The sequence below is a fragment of the Gorilla gorilla genome, chromosome 3 (assembly GCF_029281585.2).
Source record: "Gorilla gorilla gorilla isolate KB3781 chromosome 3, NHGRI_mGorGor1-v2.1_pri, whole genome shotgun sequence".
Lineage (NCBI taxonomy): Eukaryota > Metazoa > Chordata > Mammalia > Primates > Hominidae > Gorilla > Gorilla gorilla.
This window is the reverse complement of record NC_073227.2, coordinates 47,500,487-47,513,182: the sequence shown is the minus strand read 5'-3', so window position 1 is coordinate 47,513,182 and position 12,696 is coordinate 47,500,487. Positions and strand designations below refer to the sequence as shown.

Genomic DNA, 12,696 nt, shown 5'->3' with positions numbered 1-12,696 from the left:
TAATTCTTCATGGCAGCATAATTTTCTTCAGTTGGCAATGGCTGGTACTTAGTTAGAGCCATTAGTCGAGTGGTGGTTGTTTTGTCTACTAAGTCGATTGAATGCTTCTGACAAGGAGGGGTAAGAGGCAAGGGAGTATTAAGCAACCACTTAACATAGCCAGCACCACTTCTGTTCATGTTTTAAATTCACCAAAAGACGAAAACCAACCTCTGAAGAAGGAGTCTGGGGACTCTTTTGGTTTTCAGGTTTGGGTTTCAGGTATGAGCTTGGGATTATAGCATATAGAAGGCCGGCCATCTCTTGGGTCACAGCCTGAATAGGTTGTCTGGTTGTGCATGCAAGTCCCCAGATGGCTTCCTATTCACTCATAATATGTATAGTATAATAAAGTCTTACCTATTGTGTTTCTTAACCATGTGGTATGCATGCAGTGAGGGATTCCTCTATTGGTCTTTCTCTTTTTTTTCAGACGGAGTCTCACTCTCTCGCCCAGGCTGGAGTGCAGTGGCGCGATCTCGGCTCACTGCAAGCTCCGCCTCCCAGGTTTACGCCATTCTCCTGCCTCAGCCTCCGGAGTAGCTGGGATTACAGGCGCCCGCCACCACACCCGGCTAATTTTTTGTATTTTTAGAAGAGACGGGGTTTCACCATGTTAGCTAGGATGGTCTCGATCTCCTGACGTCTTGATCTGCCTGCCTCAGCCTCCCAAAGTGCTGGGATTACAGGCGTGAGCCACCATGCCTGGCCAGCAAAACAATTAATATTATACAGAAAGTTATTGGGCTTAAGATCTCTGGCTACATTTACTTCCCTGATGATGATTCTTCAAGCTTCAGCTGTGCATAGACTAGTCAGCTTTTGGGGTGACTAGAGCAGGGCTGTTGTTTCTACAAGCTTCCACCATGTGCAGACTGGTCAGCTTCTGGAGTGACCAGAGCAGGGCTGCTGTCTCTACTGGCAGCTTAGTTTTGTCGCAGGATGGGTCGGGTCGGGTGGTCTGGGTCCTGGTGGCTGATCTACTGGTCTTGGGCCGCCGGTTTCAGCAGACTGTGGTGGATCTTAGGCACGATTCTTGCAACTTTAACAGCAGTGGGAGTGGACAAGATTACACTATGGGGCCTATCTCTTATGGGTCCCAAAGTGGTTGGATTCCATTTTTTTAACCTAAACAAAGTCCCCAGGTTTAAATGGGTGTGCTGGGTCTGTTAGACTCAACAGGTAATCTTTCACGTACCCAGCTATGAACTGTTTACGTGGCTATCCCTAAGCCTGCATTTGCTTTCTCAAAGTTAGTTTTCCTAGCTCACGGAGATCACCTCTAACTTGACCTATGATTAGGGGTGGCCGGCTAAACAAAATCTCACAGGGCGAATACACAGTTTGTTTAGTGGGGGTGCGCCTGACTCAGAGGAGGACCATGGACAAGACTTGATCTAATCTCAGATAAGTCTCCTGGCAATATTTCTTCAGCAGCTGCTTGAGTGTCCATCCGGTTCACGCACTCCACTTTTCCTGAGCTTTGTGACTGGTAGGCCATGTGTAATTTCCATTTTATTTTTAACAGCCGTGTTAGATCTTGAACTATTTCAGCTACAAATGCCAGTCCATTGTCTGACCCTAGAGTTAGAGGCATTCTAAATCTGGGAATAATGTCTCTTACTGGTACTTTAGTTACTTCCTGCGCCTTTTCTGTCCGGGTGGGGAAAGCCTCAACCTACCCTGAGAAGGTGCAGATGAACACCAACATGTACTGATAGCCTCCTGCTTGGGGCAGCTCGGTAAAGTCCAGAAGCAAGTTTTCGCAAGGTGTGGCCTCTATTTCTTGAATTCCTGGGGGCTGGGTAGGCCCCTGCCGAGGGTTGTTCTGAACACAAGTTAGACATTGTTCACAAATGGCTCGGGCAATGGCAGTGAGTCGTGGCACACAGAAATGGCGTCTAAGTAGTGTCTCTAATGCCAATTTTAAAAAATATGAGTTATTTGATGGAATTGTTTTTACAAACTTAGGGGCTACCATTTCAGGAATGGCTAGCCTCCCATCTGAGAATTTCCACCATCCTCCTTCAATGTAATTTCTGGCCTCTTGGGCAAATTAGGCCCGTTTCATTTGGAGAATAATTTGGGACCTCTGGCAGGGGAGGCTCTGGGAGGAGAGGCAAAGCTAGGATCTCCTCTTTACAGTGCGGGGTAGTCATTGCTGCCTGTTTTGCCTCCCTGTCTGCTTTTCTGTTTCCTTTGGCCTCTAGTGTTCCTGCCTTTTGGTGCCCTTTGCAATGCATAACGGCTACTTTCTTTGGAGCAGCCCATATAGCATTTAAGAGCTGTATAATTTCTTCTTTGTACTTTCTTTGCCCTCTGCAGTTAAAAGTCTTCTTTCTTTATATATAGCTCCATGAACATGTAATGTAGCAAAGGCATACTTATAATCCATGTAGACATTGACTATTTTTTTTTTTTTTTAGACGGAGCTCGCTGTGTCACCCAGGCTGGAGTGCAGTGGCGCCATCTCGGCTCACTGCAACCTCCACCTCCCGGGTTCACACCATTCTCCTGCCTCAGCCTCCCGAGTAGCTGGGACTACAGGCGTCCGCCACAACACCCAGCTAAGTTTTTGTATTTTTAGTAGAGACGGGGTTTCACTGTGTTAGCCAGGATGGTCTCGATCTCCTGACCTCGTGATCCGCTCGCCTCAGCCTCCCAAAGTGCTGGGATTACAGGCATGATCCACCATGACTGGCCAGACATTGACTTTTTTGTCTTTTGCTAGCAAAAGGGCTCTTGTCAGGGCTATTAGTTCTGCCTTTTGGGCTGATGTTCCGGTGGGCAGAGACTGTACCTCTGCTGCTGAGTTTAATGTTACTACTGCATACCCGGCTCGTCAGATCCCTTCCAGTACAAAACTGCTTCTATCTGTAAAGTATTCAACATCTGGGGCCCCGAGGGGTTGGTCTGTAAGATCTCTCTGGCTTGAGAACACCTTATCTACTATACTTACACAGCAATGAAGGGGGCCTCCTGGTTCTGACCCTACTACTACCAGTGCCTGATTTACAGCCAGCCCTGGTGAGTTATCTTCAGCCTATACTCCAGGAATTTTAGTAAGTAACTGATACATTTCATTTACTCCCAGTTCTGGAGTCTTTTTTGCATATAGCCTCCAGTCCTCAGTCTATGGGACAGTAAGGGTTAACATCATGGCCTTCAGCTCAGTTAGGCTCAAAGTCATATTTCCTTGTGGCCCAAAAGCAATCTGTACTTGGAATTTTTGGAGTAGGTCTCTTCCCAGCAAAGGAACTGGACAATTTGGGAGGTATAGGAATTCATGTTGGACCTCTCGTCCTCCTATAACACACCTCCTTGACTGACAGGCCTTTTCTCTGAGACTCTAGTGGCTCCTACAATAGTTGTATGGTTCGTGATTAGTGGCCCTATAGGTCAGGTCACTACTGAGTGTTCAGCCCCAGTGTCTACCATAAAGTCCATTAGCTGGCCCGCAACTTCTAATGTGACTATTGGTTCCTGCGGGCCTAAAGAGAAGGAGCCCAGTCTGTCCCAGTCTTCATATCCTTCAGCCCCTGCCAGCCTGATTAGATCAGTATCTAGTTCCCCCAGGGTGCGGCAGCCCTTGGCAGATGGCCTCTTCATACCATGGCCCTGACTACTCTCCTCATTACCTTCTGGACATTCATCCTTCCAGTGTCCCTTCTTTTTGCATCATGTACATTGATCTCTCTCTAGCCTCGGCCGGCTCTCAGATCTCTGCCTAACTTGACCTCTTCCACATCCATGTCCACGTCCACATCCTCTTACAATACTAGTTTCCCTTTCTACGAGGGCTGCCGCTAACAGATCGGCCTTTTTCTCAAGCCTCTGTTCTGCTTCCTTCTTTGCCTCTTGGTCACGGTTAACATACACCTCAGTGGCCACCTCTATAAGCTGGGTGGCATTCATGCCTGTAAACCCTTCTAACTTCTGCAGCTTCTGTTTGATGTCACCCTGGGCTTGTCCTACAAATGCCGTGTTCACCGTGTGCTGATTTTCAGCTGCTTCAGGGTCAAATGGAGTATAAAGCCAGAATGCCTCATACAGTCTTTCATAAAACTGGCTAGGGCTTTCATCTGCTCCCTGGAGCATCTCTGAGATTTTCCCTATGTTGATTGCCTTTTTCCCACCATTTCTCAGCCTTTGCAGGATTGCCTCTTGGTACCTCTGCAGGTGCTGAAACTGGGTTACATCATTTGGGTCCTCGTGTGGGTCTGCTTCTGGGAGGTGGCCTTGAGCATATGCCTGAGCATTCACTGTGCCTGCTGGTACATTTGCTTCAAGCCAGTAGAGGGCTGCCTGAGTTATCCTCCGGTGCTCCTCAGTATTAAACAGCATCAGGAGGAGCTGTTTGACATCTGGCCAAGTTGGATTGTGTGTTAGGAAGATGGACTGCACCAGATCTATAAAGGCCTGAGGTTTCTCTGTGCAGGAAGGGGTATGGTGCTTCCAGTTTAGGAGATCAGTGGTTGAAAAAGGCTGGTAAATGAAGGTTCATTCCCTTCCCTGGATTTGACCTTGTTCATTATAATAGAGGGGGGTCCTCTTGTTTCCCTGAGAGGCATTTGCATAACCTGAGTGTGGCCATGAGTAGATATAGGGGAATTGGTCGAGGTGTCCTGGCTGTCCTCCGACCCCAGTTACTACCCTAAATACACGACCAATTGCTTCCCTGACACTCTTGCGTCCTGGGTTGGTTAGGGTGTAAGTTTCCCCAACATTTACGAGCCATTCTCTCATCCTGTGTCGGACTACTAGTTGCACCCTGGAAGGTGATCAGGCTCCCCTTCCCTCCTTATGGGACAGGTCCTGCCTTGGGCCCCAGTACCTTACCGTGGTCCTGAAGCGCACTGTCCCTGGAATCGTCCTGTATCCGTTAGGTTCCGTTGCGCTGTCAGGGAAGGGACACTGGGTCGCAGGAGAGCTGATCTCCCCTCCGGGTTGAAGTTCTCCTGATGGCACACCTGGGGTCACAGGTATCCCGCCAGTCTGGGGCTCCAGCCCTACAGGCAAAGGAGACAGCAAACCTGTCATCTCCTCTCCCGGCTGGCTCACCAAAATGTTGCAGGAATCAGAGGACCGAAGAGACCAAATGGGTGTTACAGGAGGATTTTTATTAAGGTGTACGCTGGCTCAGTGGATTCACATCCAAAAAATTGAGGCCAGAACAAAGACAGGGCTCAATTTTTATAAGAAAGCTTACAGAAGCAGAATAAAGACAGTTAATCAAACAGTGACAGGTCTCGTAATCTCTAGCATAGCTTGTGACCTTGCAGTTGCATTGAAGGAGAAACAGGAACTTCTAAAACTTGCAAAATATTTATGGGGAGGGGGTAAAGGGCTAAAAGAGGAATTTTGTTTTTCTTATCCTTATGTTGGGGAGTGCTGGGAGAGCCTCCAGAGCACATTCCTTTTGGGTTCTGACTTCTTAGATAGTGTTATCAGGACCTTGCCTGCACCTGGGCTGTGTCTGTTACTGCTTTTTGGGATGAGACAGCCTAATACAGGAAAACTTGTCTTTCTCTTTAGTTTTTATTTCTTCTTTCTCTAATTTCTGCCTCACTATGGGAGGTCGAGAAGGGAGGATCACTTGAGCCCAGGAGTTCAAGACCAGTCTGGGCAACATAGTGAGATCCCGACTCTACAAATAATAAAAAAAAATTAGTGAGGAGTGGTAGCATGTGTCTGTAGTCCCAGCTACTCAGGAGGCTGAGGTGGGAGGATCACTTGAGCTTGGGAGATCAAGGTTGCAATGAGCCGATTTGTGCCACTGCACTCCAGCCTGGGTGATGCAGCAAGATCCTGTCTCAAAAAAAAGGTTAAAATGGTAAAAGGAAACATTGAGGTGTTTTTTATTTTTGTAGTCACTTTCTTTTTTTAACTTAAAAATTTTATTTATTTATTGTGTGTGTGTGTGTGTGTTTTTGACAGAGCTTCACACTCTTGTTGCCCAGGCTGGAGTGCAATGGTGCAATCTCGGCTCACTACAACCCCTGCCTCCTGGTTCCAGCAATTATCCTGCCTCAGCTTCCCGAGTAACTGTGATTACAGGTGCCCGCCACCATGCTTGGCTAATTTTTGTATTTTTAGTAGAGATGGGATTTCACCATGTTGGCCAAGCTGGTCTCAAAGTCCTAACCTCAGATGATACACCCGCCTCAGCCTTCCAAAGTGCTGGGATTACAGGCATGAGCTACCACACTCAGCCGATTTTTTGTGCTTTTTTGAGATAGAGTCTCACTTGCCCAGGCTGGAGTGCAGTGGCACAATCGCAGCTATCACATTATTTAAAAAAACAACAAAAAAAGGCCAGGTGCAGTAGCTCATGCCTATAATCTGAGCAGTTTGGGAGGCCATGGTGGGTGAATTGCTTGAGCTCAGGAGTTTGAGACCCACCTGGGCAACATGGCAAGACCCCATCTCTGCCAAAATGACAAAAAAAAAAATAGGAAGGTGTGGTGGTGGGGACCTGTAGTCCCAGCTATTTGGGGGGCTGCGGTGGGAGGATCACTTGAGCCAGGGAGGTTGAGGCTGCAGTGAGCCAAGATTGTGCCACTGCACTCCAGCCTGGGCAACAGAGTGAGATCCCATCTCAAAAAAAAAAAAAGTCCAGGTGCTGTGGCTCATGCCTGTAATCCCAGAATGTTGGGAGGCCAAGACGGGCAGATCATGAGGTCAGGAGATCGAGACCATCCTGGCTAACACAGTGAAACCCCGTCTCTACTAAAAACACAAAAAAATGAGCCAGGAATGGTGGCGGGCACCTGTAGTCCCAGCTACTTGGGAGGCTGAGGCAGGAGAATGGCGTGAACCCAGGAGGCGGAGCTTGCAGTGAGCTGAGATCGCACCACTGCCCTCTAGCCTGGGCGACAGAGCGAGATTCCATCTCAAAAAAAAAAAAAAAGGCATGAACTTTGTTAGTCACTCTTTAGAGACTTATCCTAGCTTTCCAGAGCATGTGGTCTCCAACTAGCTGTTATCATCACCACATACTGGGAGTGTGTTCAAGTTTTAGACCAAAAACTCAGGAAGAAATATATCATTAGTGTTTGCCTTGCAAAATAATATGTATAAGCAGAGGATAAGTTGGATACAGTGACAGCTTGCTCCCTTCTTCCCTTCCTTTTTCTTGAATACACACATGTAAGAGACACTACTCACTAGATAATGCTAGTAACATGGGAGATAATTTTAGGTGCATATATATCTTTCTTAATTTTAATACGCATTTATTTTACGGGCATTAGAATAAACATAATTTATAAATTGCATTAGAATATAAACTTGGATGCTCCAAGAGGGACCCAATATTATAGTGTGTTAAGCAGAATAGTAATGTATTTCTCTCTCACACAAAAGTCCAGGTAGGTGGTCGAGGGCTGGAAAAGGCCCAAGCCTTCCTCATCTGGTCGCTCTGCTGTCCTTGACACAAGTCTCCCATCTCATTTCCAGGATGGCTGCTCCCACTCTAAGCATCATGTTTTCATTCTAGCCAGCAAGGAAAAAGGAAAAGAGGAAGGGAAAGGTACCACCTGCTCTTTAAAAGCAGATTCAAAAATAGCAGCCCCAGCTGCGCGCAGTGGCTCGTGCCTGTAATCTCAGCACTTTGGGAGGCCAAAGCTGGCGGATCACTTCAGGTCAGGAGTTTGAGACTAGCCTGGCCTACATGGTGAAACCCCATCTCTAATAAAAATATAAAAAATTAGCTGGAAGTGTTGGCACGTGCCTGTAATACCAGCACTTTGAGTTGCCGAGATGAGTGAATCACTTGAGTCCTGGAGTTCCAGACCAGCCTGGGCAACATGGTGAAACTCTGTCTCTACTAAAAACACAAAAATTAGCCAGGCATGGTGGTGCGTGCCTGTAATCCCAGCTATTCAGGAGGCTGAGGCACAAGAATCAATTGAGGTGGAGGTTGCAGCGAGCCCACATCGCATGACTGCACTCCAGCCTGGGCGACAGAGCGAGACTCTGTCTCAAAAACAAAACAAAACAAAACAAAACAAAACAAAACAAAACAAAACAAAACAAAACTAAACAAAACAAAACAAAACAAAACAAAAACATCTCCTGCTACTCCTCTTTCAAGTTTCTGTATTAAATTTAACTGGAAAGTATCCAGACATTCCAAGATGAGGTGTTTTACCATTTAAAAAAATTATTTACTATTTTTTTCTTTTTAAGCTATGCTATTAACTGAAATTTACTATTATTTAGCTATATTAGAATTGTTCTCAATACTGTGCAACCAAAACAAATAAGTAGACTCTTGAGGCTGAAGACAGCAACTGTTATCCATAAATCCCAATTTTGCATATTGCTTCATTTTACTTATTCACTATTTTTATTTACAGATTAAATGTTACAAATCTGAAACTTTAACATACACTGCTAATAAAATGCCATTTTAATTATTTTACATTGAAGTTCCATGAGATTTTTATTATATTTATTATTTATTTTTAAAATTGAACTTCACCCTTTTGTAACAAAAATTTAAAAATTTTTGTTGACTCTGTTTGAACACAACAGACTAGGAACTCTTCCCTAGACAGTGTTAGAGAATTGGCAAGAAATGTCACCAGCAACTCTTAGAACTTTCTGGTGGTCCACACTCGGCCAAATCATCTTCAAAAAGGAGGCTCAAATCAGGCCCGGTCCTGACCCCCAGGCACAGACCCAGGGGACCACCTCCGAGACATCATGTTTCTTGCCAATCCGGGTCAACTTCCTGACAGTCTATCACATGCGGGAGCAAAGGGACTTAACAGTCACTCTTCCACAGTTTAATTGTTTTGTCATTTTCTAGCGCGGCAGAGGTGATGATGTTTTCTGTTGGGTGACAAGCTGTTGAGATCACAACATCTGTGTGGCCTTGTAATTTCTGTACAATCTCTTTTGTCTGAAGGTTCCAGATGTAAAGAAGGTTATCCTCAGAGCCAGACACAATCCACTTCCCGCCAGTAACAGAGAAATTGGCAAATATGCAGTATTTCTCGTTCTTGTGGCCAGTGTATGTCTTCAGGCACTTCCCCTTGCTGTAGTCCCAGAGCTTGAGTGTTGTCCAGCGTGGCAGCCAGGCTTTATCCGCCCTTCGGGGAGAGCTTCACAAAAGACACCAGGGGTTGTCATAATCAGTGAGCGTTTTCAGGCACTGGCCTGAGGCGGTGTCCCAGATGTGACAGAGACCATCATAGCTACTTGAAACTATCAAGAATCCATCACGATTAAAATGAATGGCCGAGACTGGATCCGAGTGAGCTAGCAGTCTTGTGGCACTTCCCTGTTTTCACAACCCATATCCTCACACTTTCATCAAAGGATCCTGAGACAGTAAGGCTGGACTGGAGATTGAAGTTACAGCAAAAGACGTAATTACTGTGTCCCTTCAGGGTTTTCAGACACTTTCCCGAGCTCACGTCCCGTATCTTCAAGGTTTTGTCATCTGAGGCGGAAACAAAAAGGTTAGAATCTGACGACCAGGCTGCATCAGATATTCCCAGCTTGTGACCAGACGGTTTTCTCAGATTTCCCATCATATGAGTCCCCCAAATTTTAATGAGTTTATCAGCAGATGAACTTGCCAGCCACTCTCCATTCGGGCTGAATTTCACGGAGGACACTGCTTTGGTGCGGCCAGCAAGGGTGAACTTTAGAGAGCATAGTTTGGCTTCACAGGTGTAGGCTTGCTCTGAGTGGTGGATGACGAAGGGGTCGGCTGTGCTCTCGTTGCCTCGGTCTCGGGCTTCCTCTCCTCCATCGCCATGGCTCTGACGCTGGCCGCACAGGGGACGTGGACCGAGGGTCCTGGTGACAGAAGCAGTCTGCCGGGCTGCTGCGGAGGGCCGGGCGCTCGGGCCGTCAGCGCATCCCCCCCTGGGCGGGAGCGCGGACTATTCATTTATTTTTTTTGAGACAAGAGTCTCACTGTGTTCCCCGTGCTGGAGTGCAGTGGTGCATTTTCGGCTCACCGCAATCTCTGCTTCCTGGATTCAAGCGATTCTTGTGCCTCAGCCTCCTCAGTAGCTGGGACTACAGGCACGTGCCACCACACCCAGCTAATTTTTTATATTTTTAGTAGAGACGGGGTTTTGCCATGTTGGCCAGGCTGGTGTCAATTCCTGATATCAGGTGATCCGCCCGCAACGGCCTCCCAAAGTGTTGAGATTATAGGCGTGAGCCACCGCGCCTGCTGAGAATTTTATTTCACCAAATGATTCTCCTGCTAACAAATGTTTACCTGCCATTGGCCTACACTGTGCAAAGGGCCTAACTATTAGATAATATCTAGAAATGTCACAAAATTAGCCTGAAAAGTAATCCATTTTTTTCCTGTAAAATAAGGTAGCTTGAGATGTTTCTATTTTAAGTTGGTACGGTTAGGCCCGGTGGTGGCTCACAAATCCCAACATTTTGGGAGGCCAAGGCAGGCAGATCGTTTGAGGCCTAGAGTTCGAGACCAGCCTGGACAACACGGTAAAACCCCATCTCTACTGAAAATACAAAAATTAGCTGGGCGTGATGGTATGCGCCTGTAATCCCAGCTACTTGGGAGGCTGACGCAGGAGGATCACTTGAACCCAGGAGGCAGAGGTTGCAGTGAGCTGAGATCGCGCCACTGCACTCTAGCCTGACAGAGTGAGACTGTCTCAAAACGAAAGAAAGTTGGTAGGGTTAAATTTGCATCCCAGAATTTACTAGGATCTATAAAGACATACATTACTTTTTTTTTTTTCTTTTTTTTTGGCGAGGAGGAGTTTCACTCATTGTCCAGGCTGGAGTGCAATGGTGTGATCTCAGCTCACTGCAACCTCTGCCTCCCAGGTTCAAGGATTCTCCTGTCTCAGCCTCCTGAGTAGCTGGGATTACAGATATGCACCACCACACTTGGCTAATTTTTTTATTTTTAGTAGAGACAGTGTTTCACCATGTTGTTCAGGCTGGTCTCGAACTCCTGACCTCAGGTGATCCACCTGCCTCGGCCTCCCAAAACGCTGGAATTACAGGCATTAAGCCACCATGCCCGGCCCATGCATTACTTAAAAAAATTTTTTTTGAGACACGGTCTCCGTCACCCAGGCTGGAGTACAGTGATGTGATCTCAGCTCACTGCAACCTCTGCCTGTCAGGTTCAAGTGATTCTCCTGCCTCAGCCTCCCAAATAGCTGAGATTACAGGCATGTGCCACCACACCCAGCTAATTTTTTGTATTTTTGGTAGAGATGGGGGTCTGACTGTGTTGCCCAGGCTAGTCTCAAACTCCTGAGCTCAACTGATTCACCCGCCTCAGCCTCCCAAGGTGGTGGGATTACAGGCGTGAGCCACCACACCTGGCAAGGATGTGCATTACTTTTATAATACTGGCTCGTTATAAGAATTCAAAACAGAATTGGCTATCCACTTTACATATTTTACAACATGGCCACCTAAAAGTGTCCTTTTAGATATGCAGAAAAAGTAGAAAGGCAGGATTCAGTCAAAAGATGAATCTGAGTTATTAGTATTTTGGAAGGAAATTCCTTTCTCAGGCCTTTATCATCATATAATACAACCGATGTGAGAAATAAAAGGAATAGGGCATGTGGATTTAGCAAGCTACTATACAAATAAGGGTTAATATTTCTAGGTTCTATTTCCATGTCTTAGGCAGCATTACGGCCTTGGCGTTTTCAGAGGGACTAAATGTAATCAGCATAAAACTATTTAGCAGGTTCTGAAGTAGTCACACCAATGTAAAAACTCAACATTTACTTTTTTTTTTTGAGACAGTCTCACTCTGTTGCCCAGGCTGGAGTACAGTGGCACGATATCGCCTCACTGCAATCTCTGCTTCACAGGCTCAAGTAATTCTCGTGCCTCAGCCTCCTGAGTAGCTGGGATTACAGGCACCTGCCAACACACCTAGCTAATTTTTTTATTTTTAGTAGCAATGGAGTTTCACCAGGTTGGCCAGGCTGGTCTCAAACTCCCGACCCTCAGGTGATCTGCCCACCTCGGCCTCTCAGAGTGCTGGAATTACAGGCATGAGCCACCACATCTGGCCAACATTCACTCTTAAGCCTTTCTAAATTATTCCAATATTACAAGGACAAATGCTAATCTGATGAGTTTCAATCTACGCTGAATGAATGCTAAAGTTGAATGAAATGCTAAACTGATGAGTTTCAATCTATGTTGACTGTTTCATCACAGTAACATAAATGAAGTTTTTATTTTTCATAAATGAAATGTAATGATGATGTTAACAGTGGGTTGGAAAATCTTCTGGAAGTTTTTGGGTTTTTTTTTTTGAGACAGAGTCTGGAGAGCAGTTGTAGCGCCCAGGCTGGAGAGCAGTGGCACCACCTCAGCTCATTGCAACCTCTGCTTTCCAGGTTCAAGTGATTCTCTCACCTCAGCCTGAATAGCTGGGACTACGGGTGCGTGCCACCACGTCTGGCTAATTTTTTGTAGAGATAAGGTCTCATCATGTTGCCCAGGCTGGTCTCGAACTCCTGGGTTCAAGTGATCCACCCGCCTTGGCCTCCCAAAATGTTGAGATTATAGGTGTGAGCCACCATGCCATGTTTTTAATGCATTTTAAAATTATGTTAAAAGAAAATTCTTACGAAGATATTTTAAGATTACATCACAGCAAGCAACTGTTTAATT

The 12,696-nt window shown here is 46.2% G+C and overlaps 1 pseudogene; it reads right to left on the bottom strand.

The window, feature by feature from the left end:
- Nucleotides 1-8,384: 8,384 nt before the first annotated feature.
- LOC129533088 (WD repeat-containing protein 5-like) lies at nucleotides 8,385-12,667 on the bottom strand (annotated as a pseudogene).
- Nucleotides 12,668-12,696: the final 29 nt, after the last annotated feature.